The 12,495-nt window shown below is 42.8% G+C and overlaps 1 long non-coding RNA gene across 4 annotated transcripts in view; it reads right to left on the bottom strand.

Moving 5' to 3' along the window:
* LOC106998488 (uncharacterized) overlaps positions 1-12,495 on the bottom strand; it is a 397,362-nt gene that overhangs the window by 384,057 nt on the left and 810 nt on the right. The window lies entirely within an intron of this gene.

The raw sequence follows: 12,495 nt of genomic DNA, 5'->3' as shown, positions 1-12,495 counted from the left end.
CAGCATCCATATCGAAATCTAACTTCTCACTTTAAAGGTCTGCATGCTTTTTGGGCGCAGGAAGGAAGGCAGGGTTTTATTTTAACCATGTTTCACAAGCAAAAGCAATGGAAAGAATTCCACGCCTAATCTTTGTTTTTCCTCCCTTGAAATTTGATCATATTCCTAACTTTAGTCATACTGCCTGGTTTCCTTTCCTTAATGGAGTGAAATTTATGTCTGTGATTAGAGAATTGGCTTGGGAAAACCATTTGCGTTTTAAAAGTTATATGTTTTAAGAATAATAGATATGGAAATCCTGGAAGAAACCCAGTGTGTTTTGGATGTTAATACAGACATCATAATGACTTGCTATTTCTATCCCCAGTTAGTAAGTAATGGGCATTTTAAATTTATTGAGGATGGGGAGGAGGATGAAACTTTGAATTGAAAATTTTCACAAAGAGCATAGTGATACATTTAGTTATAGCTCAGATGTATAGCTTTTCGCCTAAAATATGAGAGGATTGTTTCGAAAATAAAGAATAATGTGACAGTCATTAAAAAGTAGCTTTGCTGGAAGTGCATTTAATACATGTGTGATCCTTGAACTCTAGCATTCATAGTCATAGGGGAAAAAGTAATCAGATATTCCTTGCTTTATGACATAGATATATTCCTTTCAAATATATTTTTCAATGTATTAGGGAAAGTCACTAAAAATGAAGCAATGTGGTCAGTCCTTAAGGGGACAAGGGACAAGGCAATAAAATGACCTTTACCAAATCACAAACAGGATAAATTCCCCCTGGTTGGAGGCTGCAGGGAAGGAGCAAGAGCTCCGTCCTCATAGCTGCGCAAACCTGGGTATAAATCCCTCTACATTCTTGCTATGTGGCTTAGAGTACCTAATATTCCTGAGCTTCATCTGCAAAATGGGGTGTTATCAGTACCTCACTGCAGAGGGGTTTATGAAGGTGAAATGAGATCATGTGTGTAAAACAGGGAAGGCATTTATTTCATTTTGGTTCCCTCCTTCTTCCCACCCCATTGTTAGCATGGCTTTGAGATCACTGAATTGGAAGAAAAGAGCCCAACAGAAACAGAAGAGTTGGATATGGGGTAAAAATGAAGGGCTGCTTGGGAGTAGTCAGTATTGATTTGGCAGAACAAAGAACCAAAGAAATGCCACCAATACCTGAAACATAACCTGCCGCCAGCCCTCTGCTACAGAGAAAAAATGCTTTAGTAATATGAATAATTGCCTCCTAATGCTTTTCATTTCTGAGTTTTTCTAATCAAGACATACCCATTCATTTACGTACTTGCTGCTACTGCAGGTACATAGCTTTGCGCTACTGTAAATATACTGTTTATGTCACTCACTTCAATACTGTTCATTTAAGTTAAAGGTCTGTGATAGTCCTTATCCAAAAATAAGTCAAAATATTTATTAATTTTTTTACAACAAGATAGTTTCAAAAATATAGTCCATGATATCCTAAGCATAACAAAAAAGAAAAACTGAATGTATGACCCCAAGCAGTTCATGTAACATAAAAATTTTCAAATTCTCAAATATCACTATCACATAACATCCTCTTCCTTGTAGGAAAGTATATTTGAAAAGTATAGGTGTAGGTGACTCTGTAGGCTTTTTTATATATTATTTCTTTAGGGACAGTCTCACTCTGTCACCCAGGCTAGAGTACAGCAGCTGCACAATCATAGCTCACTGCAACCTTGAACTCTAGGCTCAAGCAATCCTCCTACCTCAGCCTCCCAAGTAGCTGAAACTATAGGCACTGGCCACCATGCCTGGCTACATCTTATTTTTTGCAGAGATGGGGTCTCACTATGTTGCCCAAGCTGGTCTCAACCTCCTGGGCTCAAGCGATCCTCCTGCTTTGGCCTCCCAAAGCACTGGGATTATAGGTGTGAGCCACTGTGCCCAGCCTTAGGCCTATTTTAATGAAATTTAAAACACAGAATTTAAAAGTGTGTAAAAATATTTTCTCACTAAGAACTTTCATATCTTAGGCCTTCATTTGTCATTTCCATCAAAGAAAGTCTCAAGTGACTTTGTTTAGAGGTCACTTTTCACAAAGGAACCAACTGTTGATCACTCCACCAGAGTTACTGGCTGCATCTATCAGGATGTGTGATCCACTAAGGTGGCTGGGTAGTTTATTCACTGCACAAGGGCTTGCTCCCACACACAAGATGAAATTTCAGTTTTGGGCACCATGGATATTGCAAATTATAATATGATGGATCTTTAGGATGCCTTATGAACAGATGAAACTGCCAATGTTATCTCCACAAATGTCAAAGGCCTAATATTATAGATATAGGAGGCAGGATGCAGTTAATCTTGTCCCCCAATCATGAGCACGTACAGGAACTGCCAGGAAGTAATACACGCTTTAAACCAATTTTAGGCCATGATCTTTTGCAGATAGATGTCTGTATTCTTTTGAACAGAGAGGTGTAGTGGTCAGATATGTCTTGGGAAATCCATGTCCTTCCTCAAGAGACCTGTCAGATGATGAGAAAATTGTCTTTACTCAAGTATCTAAATTACCCAATTTCATTACACCATGGTGTGGACCATCACAGCCAAGGAAAATTTTTAAATTCATCTTTCTTTTGTCTCCTTTTCCCTGAAACCTGCCTACAGAGTCAGCTAGGTGCTTGGTTTTATAGACAATTTGTCACAGTTTTTTTTTCATAGCTAAAGATTACTGAAATATTTGAGACTTTTTTTAGACACGGTCTCGCTATGTTGCCCAAGCTGGCATGCAGTAGCTATTCATAGGAACGATCATAGCTGCCTCAAACTCCCAGCCTCCAGTAATCCTCCTGTCTCAGCCTCCCAAATAGCTGGGACTACAGGCTCACTCTGCACCTAGCTGAGACTCGTTTTTTAACTTCACATTGTAAAAAGCAAAGAGTCAATTCATTCATGTAAGTTTTTTAAAAGCCAATTAAGTACATAAACCATTATTTGTGTAATACAAGTTCATATAACGAAAAATTCTCCTTTTTTAAAACCTTTAGTTCTTTTGGCATCACATAGATACATATATAGATGGTTTCAAATGGTACCAATCTTCAAATAAAAATATTTAAATAAGATTTCATACTAACATGGCTTTATCCTAGCATTCCTTAAACAGATGCAGAAAAATTCCATTCTAATAAATTATCTGCTCCCACTGCTGCCAACATCCACTCCATCACTCCACCAGCCCCAAATTGCTTTATTGCAGTAGAATTATTTTATAATGTTAAATTGCTATAATTCGGTTTCCAGGCTAGAGGAAAAGCAGCACATATAGTCAGTCTTTCAGAGGCACATTAGCAAATGAAAAGTATATTGTAGAAGAACTAAGGAAGTAGGGCAAGGAACTTTGTGGGAAGAAGGAAGTAACTCCTACAGGCTATTTACCCCTTTTACCCCACCCTCTTTGTGTATTCCTGGGGTTTGCTTTGGTTTGGGTAGAGGGATGTTTGAGGTAGTGAGTGATCATAATAAAAGGTGATTGCACCTTGATGACAGGGCTAAAGAATCTTGGAGAGTTCAGCTGTGGCTCCACTACCTCTCTGTTTTCTCCCCAGTTCCTAATGTCTTTCATGCTCATCTGAATCCTTTCCATGTAAAGAGTGAGTGATATGGGGACCACAGCAAACATTTCTGCAACACAATTTCTTGCTGTAGAAAATGAGTTGTAATCAAAATCAATAAAGCACCATTCCTGTGAGCCTCTACCAGACATAGAAACGATATCATTCTACCCAACACTTCTTTGAAGTGAGATTCCACCACTACCTACTCCTTCATTTAATAAAGATTCATTTTGAATTATTATGCATCGAGTCCTCTGATAGACATGGGGCAAGGAGAAGGGGAGAGACAAAGAGGAAATGACAAGAATATGGGCCTTGCCATCAGTTTTCTTGGAAGGGGGTGGTTGAGGGAATGAGGCATTGTAAGAGAGGAATGTAAAAATCTAACTTCTTGTAGTTCTTTTTCCCCTTTAATCAAGCCCACATGTTTAACACCAGGAACTAAATGTGGTGAGGAGGGAAGGATTATAAAAATGTTCACTTTCATCCTACAGATATGAGAAAACAAGAACATACTGCCATTACTCGACAACTTTATAGCTCCAAATAATGCTAGCATGCAGTAAATCAATGCAGGCTTTCGCTGGCTCATGGAATGCATACCTCACGTTTGCTCTGAGAGGGAGCCCGTGTGATTCTATCTAGTGCCAGGCTGCCAATGCCCCTGGACGGGATTGAGGAGAAAGGGCTGGGGTCGACAGAGGGAGGCGGCAGTCCAATCTGCTCTCAGAGCCAACAAAAGTCTCCAACCCCCAGTCCCTCAACAACCTTCCTTCTCTTCTTAAGGAATGACAGAAATCAGGAAATATTACTTCGGCTTGCAGGCTTCTGTCCTGGCCTATCAAACCCACAGAGAAGTCTCAGCAAATTACTGGAAACTGCACTTTGAACTTAGTCCCTGGCAAGGAGCCCAGTCAAACAGAAATGTAAAAGTTCCTTTCCTCCACGGGGCCCCTGCACCAGGGTGTCCCTATAGACACTCTAGAGCTGATTGCAACAGGTTGGAATGAGGCCCCGCGCCAGGAAAACAAGCCCTGACCAGTATGATTTCCTACTGCCTGTGTTGTTTCTTAAAAAGGTTTTTTTTGGCTTGTTCTCCCTCGTTTTGTTGGACTAGGTTACAGGCTCAGGTCCCATCGAGGAAAAGACTGGCACCATTTTCACAAAATGCTTAATCCTTGTTTAGTTCGAAAACTGCTCCATCAGCCCCACCAGTAAGTGTAGTCATGTTGGGGGGCAACTAGGGGTAGGGACTGGTCAGGCCAGTTGCTAAGCAAATTCTTAGAACTCCCAGGGAATCGAGAAGTAATTAGCTTGTAAACCCTGCAGATATTTCTACCTCCGACAAGGGAGACAATATTTCTCTGCCCACCAGGCTTCACTACGTGGTACTAAAATAAACCAACAACAGGGACTGTCACGAAATGAACAGCCCCAGCCGTGCCCGGTCCCATAGCTACTTCTCCTTCATAAGCAGAAACAAAATATTGCCCTCTTTCTAATTCTGTTATATTTCTCTCTAAGAAAACTCATTTGTACAAGCAAATAAACTGACTCATTATAAAACTAAGAGGTCAACAAGAGGCAGATAAAACTAAAGGTTAGACAGCTGGAGAAACAAGCCTCTCTTCCAGCTGCAATGGGAGCTCCTGCGGAGGAAGCAACAAGTGCCCCGGGGGATCCATCGTCAACCTGGGAAGAGGAGGGGACAAGAGGAGAAAGAGGCGCTCCAGCACGCTCAAAGCCCATTTCTGTTGGATCAAACATTCCTTTAAAACTAAAACTGATGCGAATCACAGCCAGATCTGGCCAGCAGTGACCTAACTCTCTTAATGTGCAATTATTCTCACTGTTTTCTCATAATGGGTTATTTTTCTACATTTGTATTTGTGCATACACAAAATGTAAACAGGGCAGTGATCTACTCTTCTGATAATTTTATAAAGAAAATTTCCCAAATGTGTTTTTTAAAGCCCTACATTCTCCCTAAAGGTTTCACATGGATTGGTAGAACTGCTTGTTCCATCTCTCAGCCCACAGCTTCCCCCTTCCCTGCCTCCCTGACCTCCAACTGACCCAGTTCTGTAATAATCAACAGTCAATGAACACCACACAATTCAAAAAAAAAAAAAAAAAAAAGCTATTGGGCAAAGTCGCAGTTAGGGCACTCCTGGTTAGCCCTGTCATTTTTGAGGGAGGTTCCCACAGGTTTTCTATTCTGATTGTTAAGGCAAAACTCCTGCATGGTATTTATCATCTGTTTCCCCCTCTCCCGGCTCCCAGTGGTTCTCGTAGAAGTAATGTAAGAAAGAACAACAAACCCAGGTTTCATATCAAGTCTACAAAGATAGTACATTCAAGGTGAATCATTCTGTCATCCAAGTAGTCGATGTACATTCATTATTATTCCCTCTAACAAAGCAAGTGTTACCATACATAGATCCCTCTTAGTCTCTATGTCCTCATTTACAAAATAACCTGGTAGAAAAATACCTACCTCCTGGTGATGTTGTTCCAAGAGATGACAAGTGTGGGTGGTCACACCCAGCACACAGGAGATTCCCTGGGAAAAACTGCAAATAGAAGGCTGGATGCTAGATAAGAGGTGGGAGCTGGAGTGGGGCCTCTGGGTAGCAGAAGAACAAAGTCTGCTGGAGAGCATGAACTCCCTAAGAGAAAGGGCAAATGGTGTAAAGCAAAGTCAGGAACTTAACTGGGTGGGTATCAGCAGTGTGAGCCAGGCACAGTGGCTCTACCTGTAATCGCAACCACTCAGAGACTGAGGCGGGACAATTGCTTGAGGCCAGGAGTTCAAGACCAGCCTAAGCAACATAGTGAGACCCAGCCTATAAAAGAAAAAATAATAATAATAAGAGCAGTGCCTCTTGAACTCTGGTGAGTGAGAGAACCCCAGGAGGGCTTGAACAACAAGAAGACCCCTCTGCGGCCCCCACCCCTTCCCCAGAGGTCCAGATCCAGTCGGCCTGGCCAGACCCCAGGTGGTTCTGACGTGGGACATCCACAAACCCCACTGAGAAACACCAAATGAGAGAGTGCGAGGAACAGGAAGAGGGTTAGGGTGAAGTGGAGGGGGATGGAAGGCAGCAAGAGACACCCTAGGAAATGGGCGAACCTGGTGTGTAGTAGCAGCACAGGCTCAAAGGAGGAGAGCGCTTGCTAAGGGGCTGGAGTTGGGTTAGAACCAGCAGCCACAGGAAGGGCAAGAACGCAGGACTCAGACAAGTCCTTGATTCTCTATGGGTTCAGTGGAGAGGTAGAAGGAGATTATTTTGGTTTATGTTGTTAAATGCTAAAATTCTATTTTAAAAATACAATACCCAAGCAATCATTTTGAAATTTGAATTATGGGGCCGGGCGCGGTGGCTCAAGCCTGTAATCCCAGCACTTTGGGAGGCCGAGACGGGCGGATCACGAGGTCAGGAGATCGAGACCAGCCTGGCTAACACGGTGAAACCCCATCTCTACTAAAAAATACAAAAAACTAGCTGGGCGAGGAGGCGGGCGCCTGTAGTCCCAGCTACTTGGGAGGCTGAGGCAGGAGAATGGCGTGAACCCGGGAGGCAGAGCTTGCAGTGAGCTGAGATCCGGCCACTGCACTCCAGCCTGGGCGACAGAGCAAGACTCCGTCTCAAAAAAAAAAAAAAAAAAAAATTTGAATTATGCTGACAGGATGTTCAAGTGAAAGTACTCTGAAATTCAGATGAATCCAAGCTCCTTTCAGGAAAGAAGCTTCATTCAAGTAATATAGGTGTTTGGCTGCCGAAGTCACACAACCAAATCATCATGATCTACATAGATCTAAAACCACCCTATGTACACTACTAACAACAGGTTATTCACTTGTAATCATCTACTTCTTCAATGTCTTACTTACATTACTGACCCAAAACATGAACTTCTATTCTAAGACACAGAGACACAGAAAGCTAGAAGAGCTCAGGTTGCAAAGAAGGCCTCCATTTCATTTCAGCAATCCAAGGAGCCATGAACTTCAGTTGTGTCAAATCACATGGAAAACTAGAACCATGTGGGTGATGACTAGCTACAAGTGAGGGGAAAATTCAGAATGCTTCCAAATCAAACGTTCCAATTCCCATCTCCACTCATGGGGGACCATAGCCACCCTTCTGATAACAACAGGGAGAAAAATTGCATTTATAAGGCAACTTAAAAAAAAGGATTGGCTTATAGAGAAGGCAATACTAAGATCCTCAGAATCAAAGGAAAAGGGATGAAAATTTGGAGGAAAAAAATGTCTAGGAGATGCAGCATGTGACTAACAGATTTCCAGAAAGAGAGAAAAGACTATATATCGTGGAAGAAATTGTCAAAGAAATAATGTGCCCATCAGGCTGGGCACAGTGGCTCATGCCTATAATCCCAGCACTTTGGGAGGCCGAGGCGGGCAGATCACCTGAGGTCAGGAGTTCGAGACCAGCCTGGCCAACATGGTGGAACCCTGTCTCTACAAAAATACAAAAATGCTGGATGTGATGACACACACCTATAATCCCAGCTACTTGGGAGGCTGAGGCAGAAGAATTGCTTGAACCCAGGAGACAGAGGTTGCAATGAGCCAAGATCGCACCATTGCATTCCAGCCTGGGCGACAGAGCAAGACTCTCAAAAAAAAAAAAAAAAAAAAACAAAAAAAAAAAAACCAACCATACACACACAAAGAAAATTCCCCATACATGAGAGATATGAGTGAGGGTCCATTAGGTAGAAAGTATATTGAATAATAAAAGATTTACAGCAAAGCACTTCCATGTCAAATTGAGATGGTCCTGAAGCTTCTGCAAGAGAAAAAAGGCCACAAATAAAGGACAAGTAGTCAAATTGCTATCCCACCCCTCAGCAGCAATACCTGGAGCCATCAGGCAAGTGAACAACATCAGGAAAGCAAAATTTGAATGCCTTCAGAAATCTGAAGGAAAAGGCTATCCAACCTAGATTGGATCTATAGTGTTAGGATTTAGGATTTATAGTATCATTATCTAGGCATACTACTAACACTATACATTACACACAGACTGGGTGGAGACTACTCTCTCTTCTCTTGCTAAGCATGTCTTTTTTGAGGCCTTTCCTTGGGATTATCTGACCCAGATTGCCTCATTTAAGGAGGTGCTTTTACCTAGGCAAGATACACTAGAAGCTTTCTCCATAATGCCCCATGTTCATGGACTTAAAGTCTGCTGCCTGAGCTCAAGAGCCCTTGCCTTAATTCTTAGTCTCTTGACCACTATTACTATTAACCTTGCTACGTGTCCCCAAGCCCCATCCAATTTGGCCCTCACTTCCATATTTCCATTATAAGCTTTTCTCCTGAACCCAGGGATGCTGAATATGACTCTCTGCTTACATCCCTCTTTAATACATGGGGCAGCCCTCACTTAGTCTGTTGCACTCAAACAATGGGTCTGAGACAGGAAAGATCACATGGAGCCAGGTTGAAGCTCAGAGCAAAAAGTACATAAGGGAATCTGCTACTAATAAATGCCTCTGGACTACAATTGAAGAGCTTTCTGCTTTGTTCACATTTGAGCTCATTGAGGTGGAAAAACACATAGGTATTCTGGGCAGAAGTCCTTTTAAGAAATAGGCATTTTCCTGTAACATCATCTTTGTCGTGACTCTCAGGATCCTTAAGCCCAATGGTGGGAAAGAATTTCTCTGGAGTTTGGGTGCAGCAGAGAAGAGAAAAGGTAAACCTATTGCCTTACTCCATTATGATTAACAGAGTCCCCTAAGGAACAACTTACGAAGCCCAAGAAAGCATCTGAGACATTAAGATAAAAAAAATAGGTCAACTTAATATTTACTTAGAAATGTACAATACAAACTTCCCCAAGCTCCAGTCCCGGTGCAAATAAACTGCAGTTTGTTGAACAAACTCAACACGTCCAAAACCTAATTCATTACCTTCTTTCCTAAAACTCCAACATCCTTACTTTAGTCAATGGCATTATCAGCATCCCCTTCACATGGTTCCCAAGCTAGGTGTGATTTTTGTATCCTCCCACTCCCTCACGCCAGCTGACAAAACCCCATCACACCTGGAGAATCCTGTCGGCCTTCCTCTGCATTGGCTCTCCCTTCTGTAACCTACCCACATTCCCATGGTCACTCCAGTTCAGGCCCTCATTCCCTCCAGGTAGACCATAGTTTCCCATCTACTGCCACTGAATAAATGATTCTAGTGCTGAGTTCCAATCATTTCACACCTGTATGGGAGACCCCAGAACAGAACTCCTACTTTCAACTGAGTCACACTGCTGCTCATAATAAAGTCTATATTGGCTGGGCGCAGTGGCTTACGTCTGTAATCCCGGCGCTTTGGAAGGCTGAGGCGGGTGGATCACCTGAGGTCAGGAGTTCTAGACCAGCCAGGCCAACATGGTGAAACCTCGTCTCTACTAAAAATACAAAAATTAACTGGACATGGTGGCACTTGACTGTAATCCCAGCTGCTCGGGAGGCTGAGGCAGGAGAATCACTTGAACCCGGGAGGCGGAGGTTGCAGTGAGCCAAGATTGTGCCATTGCACTCCAGCCTGGGCGACAGAGCGAGACTCTGTCCCAAAAACTAAATAAATAAAATAATAACGTCTATATTGTGATTCACGTTCTGGCCAGTGAAATGTAAAAATACCAATAATGATAAATTTTTTATTTTGAGATGAAGTTTCACTCTTGTTGCCCAGGCTGGAGTGCAATGGTGCAATCTCAGCTCACTGCAACCTCCGCCTTCCAGGTTCAAGTGATTCTCCTGCCTCAGCCTCCCAAGTAGCTGGGACTACAGGCATGCGCCACCACGCCCGGTCTTCTTCTGTCTTCTTCTATCCTGCAATGCAAGTGAGGTGGGTTGGTCCAGCAGTCATCTCAGACCATGAGGTAACTGAAGATGAAAGCCTGTTCCACTAGAACAGAAAAGCAGAAAAATAGGAGAAGCCTGGATCCCTGCATGATTGCATGGAGCTGACACACCTGCTCTGAACTGCCCAACTCCAGAGTCTTTTACATGAGAAAGAACTCATCTGTACTTCGGTCACTATTTCTAAGGTCCCTGTACTCACAGCTGCGTGTAAAACATAACTGACAAAATTTTGCTCTCAAAATCATTGGTAGCTCCCAAATTCCAATGAAACAATGCCCAGATTCCTGGTCTCAGCACCATAGCAATCCCAAATCTGGACTTAAAATTCATTTCCAATCTTGTCTTCCACTCCTTTTCCTCCTGCAATTAATAACCTAGCCAAATGAAACAACTGTGATTCCCAAGGCGCATGGCTATCACCAACTGTGTTAATAGAATTGCAGATCTTTCGAGCTGAAGAGGAACAGGACCTCAGCAAGCCTCTAGAGCAGGGGCTTTATGATAGTTTTTATCAGTGAACTGTAAACTAAAACCTTACACAAAACTCCAGATGTAAAATATTTTTAAACAGCAGGCTGTTCTGCTTTTAAAACCATGGGTCTGGTCCAATTCTTATTTTATTTCCTTATAGGTGAGGAAACTGAGGCTCACATAGGTGGAAGTGTGTATAATTGGTCAGAGGCTGGTTAGTAGCAGGCCTAGAACTAGAAAACAGGCTTCCCAATACCTACTCTGTCTTTTCCATTATTTTCAGTAATAAGTGATGCCAAGAGAGGTGCTCAAAGTAAAACTAGCAAGTCGTCCAATGCCCATCTTTCCAGTTAAGAGAAGAGGGACTTACAGTAAACAGGAATTTCCAGGCCTTTTCAATTTCTGCCAACTAGGGTAACTAGGGATACAACATAAAGCATCCTGGGGTTAAGTCCTATCAATCTGGAATTTTCCAAACACCAGAACATGTCCAATTTAGACCCATGCCCAGCGGAGCTGATGTAATTAGCCCAGCATCCAGAGAAGTGAGATTATATGCCAGGTCAGAGGATGCGTCTCCCCATGATACTCATAAAATCCTATTGGCAGGTGTTCACACTATTAAAAAATATCAAAATGCTGGCTTGCCTGGAAAAACCAGGCAAGTTTGGTTCTTTAGCCATCATCAGGGAGTTCAACAACCACATGTGGCAAGGTGAACTGAAGACGCCTGTGCCGTCAGACCTGCCAAAGGGTACTGGGAAAACCTTGATTCTATCTGACTGCATGCAAGGAAGGTCACTACTCCATGTAAATCAGAGGATGAATGTATCGTTGAAGACACGTTCTTCAGTGAATCATTAATGAAAGGATTTCAGAGAAGATCAAGACCCACTTCTAAAGGTGAAGTTCTGCTTTGATATTTATCTGTTTCAAATTAGGTCTCTTCTCTCCACTTGGATTATAAAACCACAAAGGAGAGGACAAAGTGTATGCCACAAGATAAATATTGTCTAAGGAGAAATGAAATGGGACGCATTGTTGAGGACAGAACAGAGGAAGGGGAAGAAACAGAACTTCTGTAGGGTCCTTGGGGGCAATGGTGGCTGATGAAAGTTCTCACATGTGACTCTCGGTAGTGTCCCTGCTTCTCAGAGAGAGGGCAAGGAGAACAGAGGCGGAATGCAGCGGGCCGCCCACCTTCACTCAATGGTACCCGATTGGGGCATGCACAGGGAGCTAGCTCCTCTGGAGTCTGACGGATCTGCATCACAGCCTGACTGCGGCACACTGTGTGACCTGCGGAGAGTGACCTCTCTAAAACGTCTGTGAAATGGAGATGATAAGATAGTACCTACCCAATGGAGGTGGTAGGAGGAATAGCGCCTGGCACAAGGGAAGAACTCAATACATCCCCAATACATGCTAACTACTGCCATGATTTACACTCATATATCCATCTCCCCAGATAACCCATAAATACCTTAAAAGCAGACACCATGCCCTTCCTTCCCC

The sequence above is a fragment of the Macaca mulatta genome, chromosome 5 (genome assembly GCF_049350105.2).
Source record: "Macaca mulatta isolate MMU2019108-1 chromosome 5, T2T-MMU8v2.0, whole genome shotgun sequence".
NCBI lineage: Eukaryota > Metazoa > Chordata > Mammalia > Primates > Cercopithecidae > Macaca > Macaca mulatta.
Note: the sequence above shows the minus strand (reverse complement) of the source record. Positions and strands in the feature narration are given on the sequence as shown.